The sequence below is a fragment of the Antechinus flavipes genome, chromosome 1 (assembly GCF_016432865.1).
Source record: "Antechinus flavipes isolate AdamAnt ecotype Samford, QLD, Australia chromosome 1, AdamAnt_v2, whole genome shotgun sequence".
Taxonomy (NCBI): domain Eukaryota; kingdom Metazoa; phylum Chordata; class Mammalia; order Dasyuromorphia; family Dasyuridae; genus Antechinus; species Antechinus flavipes.
In genome coordinates this window covers 677,133,536-677,141,369 of record NC_067398.1, presented here as the reverse complement: position 1 = coordinate 677,141,369, position 7,834 = coordinate 677,133,536, and the positions used below count along the sequence as shown (strand labels likewise).

Sequence of the window (7,834 nt, the reverse complement as noted above, 5' to 3'; positions counted from 1 at the left end):
TCTGAGAGTTGCTGTCTTTATATTTGGAGTCAGACCCCTAAAAGCTTCCTTTTGTTAGCATATCTAATTTGTTCTTAGAATGTCAGGACCCAAAAGATTGATTGAAAAAATTAACTTGTTTCAATGAAATTGAAGATTATAAAATAAATACACATAAATCAATATTTATATTGACCAACCAAATCAAACAGGAAGAGATAAAGAATTTCATTATGTATGTGTATGAATGTATGTAAAACATTAGATAGACTTAAGGAGCTGTAGAAATATTAATTGAAGATAGACCAAACCAATATAGTAAAAAAAAAAAAAAAGTTATGCTGAAATAGAAGCTTAATAAAAACTTTTCTTCCTTCTTTTCTAATACTACCTAAATTATTTTACTTTCAATGTCATACCAATCAAACTACCCAATTTCCAAAGGATTATTTTCTTATACTAGGAAAAAAAGAATTATGAAATCTGCAGGACCAAAAGGTTAAAAAAAAAAAAACTCAAGAAAAATCATGAGAATAAAAGAGACCTAGCAGTGAAAAATCTCAAATTATACTACATACAGCAATCATCAAAACAGTTTGGTACTAGTTAAAAAATAAGTGACTCACTGGAATAAATTAGGTGTATAACACATAAAAGCAAACACAGTATCGTTAAGTTAAAGATCCAAGTAAAGACTATTTGAAAAGAATGCAGAAAATTGGAGAAAAACTTTCATAGACAATTTCTCAGAATGTGATAGGGTTGGAATGTTACTATGTGTAGGAAATGATTAGATAATTAATTTAGAAAAACATGGAAAGATGTAGACCTATGAAGGAAGATGCTATCCACTTCAGAGAAATAGAAATAAAAAATAGGTGGAAATAAACATTATGCAGTCTTGCAGACATGTATGAATGTGTATGTTTATGAACATCTATTTATATATATATGTACATATATGTATATATCCACACTTAATCATAAGCTTTCTTTAGGGTAGGGGGAGAGGAAAAGAGTGCAGAAAAGAGTACACAGCAGAGAACAGAGGAAAACCAACAAGGCAGCAAAGAAAAGATGGGCAACTTTGAAAACTGTGTAATATTTATTATATAGGCTTTCTTGAAATGGAAATTTATTTGATATTGAATTATCTCTTATGATCTGATGTGTACATGGCAATTTTTCTTTTCTTAATTTGTATTTAACTTAATTTTTTTTAAATTACAAAAAAAAAAAAGACTAATCTCTTTAAAATATAATGTTCTCTGTTAAGATTTTCTTGGGGTCTCTGGGAGCAGCCTTCATTTCAGTTCAGTAATCACTACATGAGTAGCCAGGGGTTAAAGTCCAAAACCTTTATTGTCTCCTTCAAAGTCTTGTCTCCTTCACTTGGGGTTTGGCTAGTTTTTCTGGATGCCTATCTCTCTTCTTGGTACTGAGAGCTTGAGCTCCTGCCTGCTTTTTCTGGCTTCTGAATTTCCCCGACTTCCAAGGGTTTGTGCTTAAGCCTCTAGCCACAACAAAGGTGGAAGATGGAATGAATTTGTCTCAGCTTCCAAGAGCTTTTAGTGCACTTTAGTGTCCTCTCTGGCCCTGAGAGCTTCTCCCTTATATGCCCCACACTAAATATACATCAATCATTATATCACTAGGAACCATTATTTGTTGTAGGATTAAATCAATGCTAAACTAGATTTAATCATTGCTCCTCAATTCCACTTAGTACCTTGTTTCAAGTTCTGGCCCATAACATCTCCTTGTAGGATTAAATCAGTCATACTGAACCATGCTGAATTATATAACTATTGTCTCTCTCAATTCCACTGACTTAGTACCTTGTAAGAATCCTTTGTTTCAAGTTCAAAGTTCTGACCCATAACAAAAGAACATATTTTATGAAAATTAGAAAGAAAGCTGGCAGACATCTTCCACCATATAATATAATCTCTAAATGGATGATGGCTTAGATTAAGAAAGGTAACATCAAGAAATTAGAAGAGAAAGGAAGAAAATACCCTTCACAACTATGGGTAAGGAAAAAGTTCATGACCAAACAAAGGCTAGAGAAGATTAAAGAAAATTAAAAAAGGAAAATTTTGATTTCACAAAATTAGGATATTTTTATGCAAAATCAAAGCAGTTGAAATTAGAAGGCAAAAAGTGAAAAAAAAATCCATGTAGCAAGTGATTCTGATAAAGGTCCTATATTAAAGATATATAAGGAACTGATTTAAATTTGTGAGAACAAAAAAACAAAAAATTACTATTTAATACATAATTGGGGAAAGGATACCAAAAGGCAGTTTTCAAAGGAAGTAATACAAACTATTGACCATATGGGGAAGGGGAGAAGTCCCAAATCACTAATAACTAGGGAACTGAAAATTAAGCAATTATTTCCATGTCCCATCCAACATATTGGCAAAGATGACCAAAAAAGTGAAAATATTCATTGTCAGAGGAGCTATGGGAAAACATGCACATGAATGTATTATTGGAGAAATTGTAAATTGGTTCAGCAATTCCGGGAAGCAATTTGGAACTATGTTTTGAGAACTAAAGTGCTCAAGACCTTAATCCAACAATATCACTGTCAGGCTTATCCCCTCAGAGAGATCAAAGAAAGAGGAAAAGGACTAATATGTACACATATAAATAGACATAAATAGTTTAACACTACACAAAATGTGTGTGTGTGTGTGTGTGTGTGTGTGTGTGTGTGTGTGTACATATGCCCATATATTTCAACTTTTTTATAGTGGCAGAATACTAAGGAAGTATGTATCATTTAAGGAATGAATGAATACACTTCGACAACGATATTGTATGAGGATGTATTCTGATGGAAGTGGATTTCTATGACAAAGAGACCTAACTGAGTTTCAATGGATAAATGATGGTTAGAGACAGCTACACCCAGAGAAGGAACACTGGGAAACGAATGTGAACTATTTGCATTTTTTATTTTCTTCCCGAGTTATTTTTACCTTCCGAATCCAATTCTCCCTGTGCAACAGGAGAACTGTTCGGTTCTGCAAATATGTATTATATCTAGGATATACTGCAACATACTTAACATATATAGGACTGCTTGCCATCTTGGGGGGGGAGGGTGGAGGGAGGGAGGGGAAAAAACGAAACATAAGCGAGTGCAAGGGATAATGTTGTAAAAAATTACCCTGGCATGGATTCTGTCAATACAAAGTTATTATTAAATAAAATAAAATTTAAATTTAAAAAAATAAATAAATAAAAAAGGAATGAATGAAAAAAATTAGAGCATACAATTTCAGTGCAAGCCCCTTGAACAAGGAAGATGATGAAGGGGACATCTTTGTTTAGTAAGCACTGAAATAACATACACTTTGTGCTATAAATGTGGTTCTAAGGCATATAATCTTCAGATGTCCACATGTGACAAATGTAGATATTCTGCTAAATGCAAGAAAAAGGGTAATTGGAGTGCAAAAGCTAAGCAATGCGACACAACTGGTACTGGTCAAATGAGGCACCTAAAAATTGTCTATCGTGGATTTAGGAATGGATTCCGTGAAGTAATAACACCTAAATTCAAGCGAGTAGCTGTTGCAACATCTAATTCATCTTAAGTATTCAACTGTGTTAAAATAAATGTCCTGAATCAAAAAAGTAAAAAAAAAAAATTATAGCATATAAATATAATGGAATATTGTGTAGTTAAAAATGATGAAAGAGAGAGTTTCAGAGAAATCGTGAGAAAGCATCAAAGTAGTATCTTGCATGTCCAGTAACATAGTGAACTTCCAGGTCCTATTTTTGATGGTAATTCAAAAGCAGATAGCCTTCTAACTATGTTGGCCAATACTCCTTTATTTCAAAAAGCCCAAGAATCTCATTCTAAATGTGATCAGGCTGCTTGAGCTTTGCGTTTGCAATTTGGGATAACAAAAGAGGAAGCTAGGAGAATAGTAAAAGCCTGTACATCTTGCCTTCCTTTCCACATTCCTACATTGGCTCCAGGAAGAGCACTCATGGTTTCAGACTCAATGAAATCTGGCAAATGGATGTGACCCATTATAAATCTTTTGGTCATCTATCTTTTATCCATGTTGTAGTAGATACCTTTTCAGGATTCATGTTTGCAATGTCAGCAGCAAAAGAGACAGCTTGAGTGGTCACTGAATTCCTTATACAAGCTTTAATGTGCCACAAGCAATAAAAACAGATAATGGATCTACATATACTTCTAAATATTTTGCACACTTTTGTGCACAGTATTAGATTTCACACACCACTGGCATACCCTTTAATCCTCAAGGACAGGCAATAGTAGAGAGGAGAAACAGAGACATTAAGACACTCTTTCAAGAACAAAAGAAAGGGGGAGCCACTGGTAACCCTAGAGAACTTCTAAATCTAGCCCTTTATACTATTAACTTCTTGATTTTTGACAAAGATTCACTGGCTCCAGCAGACAAGTTTTATAACTCACCAGAAGGGCAGTGTCCAGTGTGAGCAACTCCACTATCTTTAGATAATCACCAGGTGATGTGGAGAGATCCAGAAAGTGGTGAATAAAAGGGACCAGATAGATTAACTGGTTGGGAGAGAGGGTTTGCTTGTATCCCTACAGATGGAGAAGAAATCAGATGGGTGCCAATGAACCACATTCACCTTGTCCATTAAAAAGAGATAGAGCAGACCTTTGAAATAAAAGAGAAGACTCAAGAAAGATTGGGTGGTTCCATTGCTGACTGTGCCCACCATTGAAAGAGCATGGCAGTTATGGCAATTGACTCGTGGACATCAAAAATTGTTAATGAGACTGATGCAGGATTTGAAAATCCTCAGGAATTATTGGATTCTCTGAGACATGATAGGACTGTTGTAGGACTTGAAAACCCTCAGGAATCATTGGATTCTTTGAGACATGATAAGACTGTTGCAAGATTACAAAATTTGCAGGAATCATTGGATTCTCTAACACATAAAAAGAGTGTTGCAGGATTTCAAAAACTTCCAGGAATCATTGGATTCCCTGACACATGAAGTAATGGACAATAGATTGGTTTTGGACTATCTCTAGGCAAGGCATATGTGTGATTGTTTTTTATATACCCTCCTTCTAGGACTTCTGGAAATCTTTTACAACACCATATTGATTCATATTGTTTGTTATATCATTACTTGCATGTACAATTCATGTTTGTTACACTACATTGAGCCTGAGCCATGGGGAAAGTCATCATTGCTAGTCTATGCTTTATTGCTATGTGCTTGTGTAATAGTTCCCATGCTTATGGGTTTGTGCATACCTCTTTCTAATAACACCTTTCAGCCCAGAAACCTGTTAGCAATATCTGGCTTGACTCCCCACTTTCCTTTGGTGTTTTTCATCTCTCTTCCTGAGAAGTCAGGGAGGGTGTGATCACCTCCTTTTTAGTGTTTTCACCTCCTCTCCTGAGAAGTCAGAGATGATGTGACCACCTGTGTTCTAAAACAAAAGAAAGCAGGAGATGTAAAGGGCTGAAACTTTGAATATGTGTACTTGAATTAGACAACAGAGCACTTAAGGCTAATTACCAATTCAAAATAAGACAATGACTCTATTAGCATATGTTTGGGGAAATGGCCTTTCTCACCATTGATGCTGGCTCAATATTTGGTGTAAAGATAATCATAGGCAAGGATTAGAGGGTGAGGTGACAGAGGCCAGAATTCACTTGGTGGCAGGACAAGGAGGAGAAAGGTGGAGATTCTGGACTCAAGAATCAAGGAAAGATCCTTAGCAAAACTCCTAGCAGTCTTGTCTGTCTCCTTCTCTTCTCCCCCTAAAGACCAAGGCCTTTTGCCTGACTCTGCCTGATCATGAGGCTTCCAGGAAGCTAGCCCTGACTTTATAAAGAAGATCAACAAAATCTGAGATAAGCTAAATATGATAGACATCTGAAGAGAATTTAATGGAAATAAAAAGGAATATGCCTTTTTCTCAAAAATATATGGCACTTTTACAAAAACTGACCATATATTAGGCCCTAAAAACATTGCAGAAAAGTAGAAGTATCAAAAGCATCCTTTTCAGATCACAATTCTATAAAATTATAAGTCAAAAATTAACTGGAGACTAAGTAATCTTAAAGAATGACTAGGTTAAAGAACAAGTCATAGGAACAATAAAAAATTCTGTAAAAGAGAATGTTAAAAATGAGAAAATATATCAAAATTTAGGGGTTTCAGCAAAAGCAATACTTAAGAAAATTTATATTTCTAAATGCTTACATCAGTAAAATAGAGAAAAAGCAGATCAATGAATTGGGTATTCGATTAAAAACCAGAAAAGGAATAAATTAAAAGCTTCAATTAAACACCAAGTTAAAATCCTGAAAATTAAAGATTATCTTAATAAAGTTGAATGTAAGAAAACAATTGAATTAATAAATAAAATGAGGAGTTTGTTTTTAAGAAAAACAACTAATGAAATAGATAAACCATTAGTAAATATGATTTTAAAAAGAGAGAAGAAAACTAAATCACCAATCTCCAAAAAAAAAAAAAAAAGGTGAATATACCACTAATGAAAATAAAATTAAAGCAATTGCTGGATATTATTTTGCTTAATTACATACTAATAAATTTAATAATTTAAATAAAATGGAAGAATGCTTACAAAAACATAAGTTGACCAGATAAACAGAAGAGTGAGTAAAATATCTAAACAAACCTATCTTATTTTATTTTATTTATTTTTTGCTGAGGTATTTGGGGTTAAGTGACTTGCCCAGGGTCACATAGCCAGGAAGTGTTAAGTGTCTGAGGCCAGATTTGAACTCAGGTACTCCTGACTTCAGGGCAGGTACTCTATCCATACACCAACTAGCTGCTCCTAAACAAACCTACTTTAGAAAAATAATATGAACAAGCCATAAATGAACTTTTTAAGAAAAAAACATTGAGGTCAGATGGCTTTACAAATGAATTGTACCAAACATTTAAAGATCAAATAATCTCAATATTAAACAAATTATTTGTAATTAAATGTGCTACTGATACATAAACCATGAAAAGGAAAAACAGAGAAAGAAAATTATAGATCAGTTCCACTAATGAATATTATGCAAAAATCTTAAATAAAATATTAGGTAGGAGAATATAATATTATAGCACAAATGTTATTCATTATGATCAAGTGAGATCTATTCCAGAAATGCAGGGATCATTCAATTAAGGAAAATTATTAGCATAATTGACTATATCAATAACAAAGATCACATGATTATATCAATAGACGCAGAAAAGGCTTCTGACAAAAACAAAATCCATTCCTACTAAAAAACACTTGAAAGCATAGTTATAAATGATAAGTAGCATTTATCTAAAATCATTAGCAAATATTGTCTGTAAGGGGATAAGAAATCTTTCCAATAAAATCAGGAATCAAATAGAATACCTATGATCACCAATATTATTCAATATTGTACTAAAAATACTTTCAATAGCAATAAGAAAAAAACAAATCTTAAAAATCAAAATGGGCAATAACATAACACAACTATGCTTTGTGCAGATGTTTGGATGGCATTCTTGGAAAATCTTAGAAACTTAAATAAGGACTTCTGGCCAAGATGGCAGAAATGACACACACATCTATTTAAGCTCCATCTTTGCTGTCAGAATACTTTATTTCATGACAAAGCCTTGGAATTAGTGCTTGACTGAAAAACACACACACACACACACACACACACAAATAATTACCAACAGAAGATATCCTCAAAATTCGCCAGAAAAGGTCTGTTTTACTCATGGGTGGGGACAGTTAGATTGGGTGCAAACTGAAGGCAGGCAGCAGCAACACAGCAGACAGAGTATGGAG

The 7,834-nt window shown here is 33.7% G+C and overlaps 1 pseudogene; it reads left to right on the top strand.

Moving 5' to 3' along the window:
• The first annotated feature begins 3,298 nt into the window (after positions 1-3,298).
• LOC127543532 (60S ribosomal protein L37-like) lies at positions 3,299-3,590 on the top strand (annotated as a pseudogene).
• Positions 3,591-7,834: the final 4,244 nt, after the last annotated feature.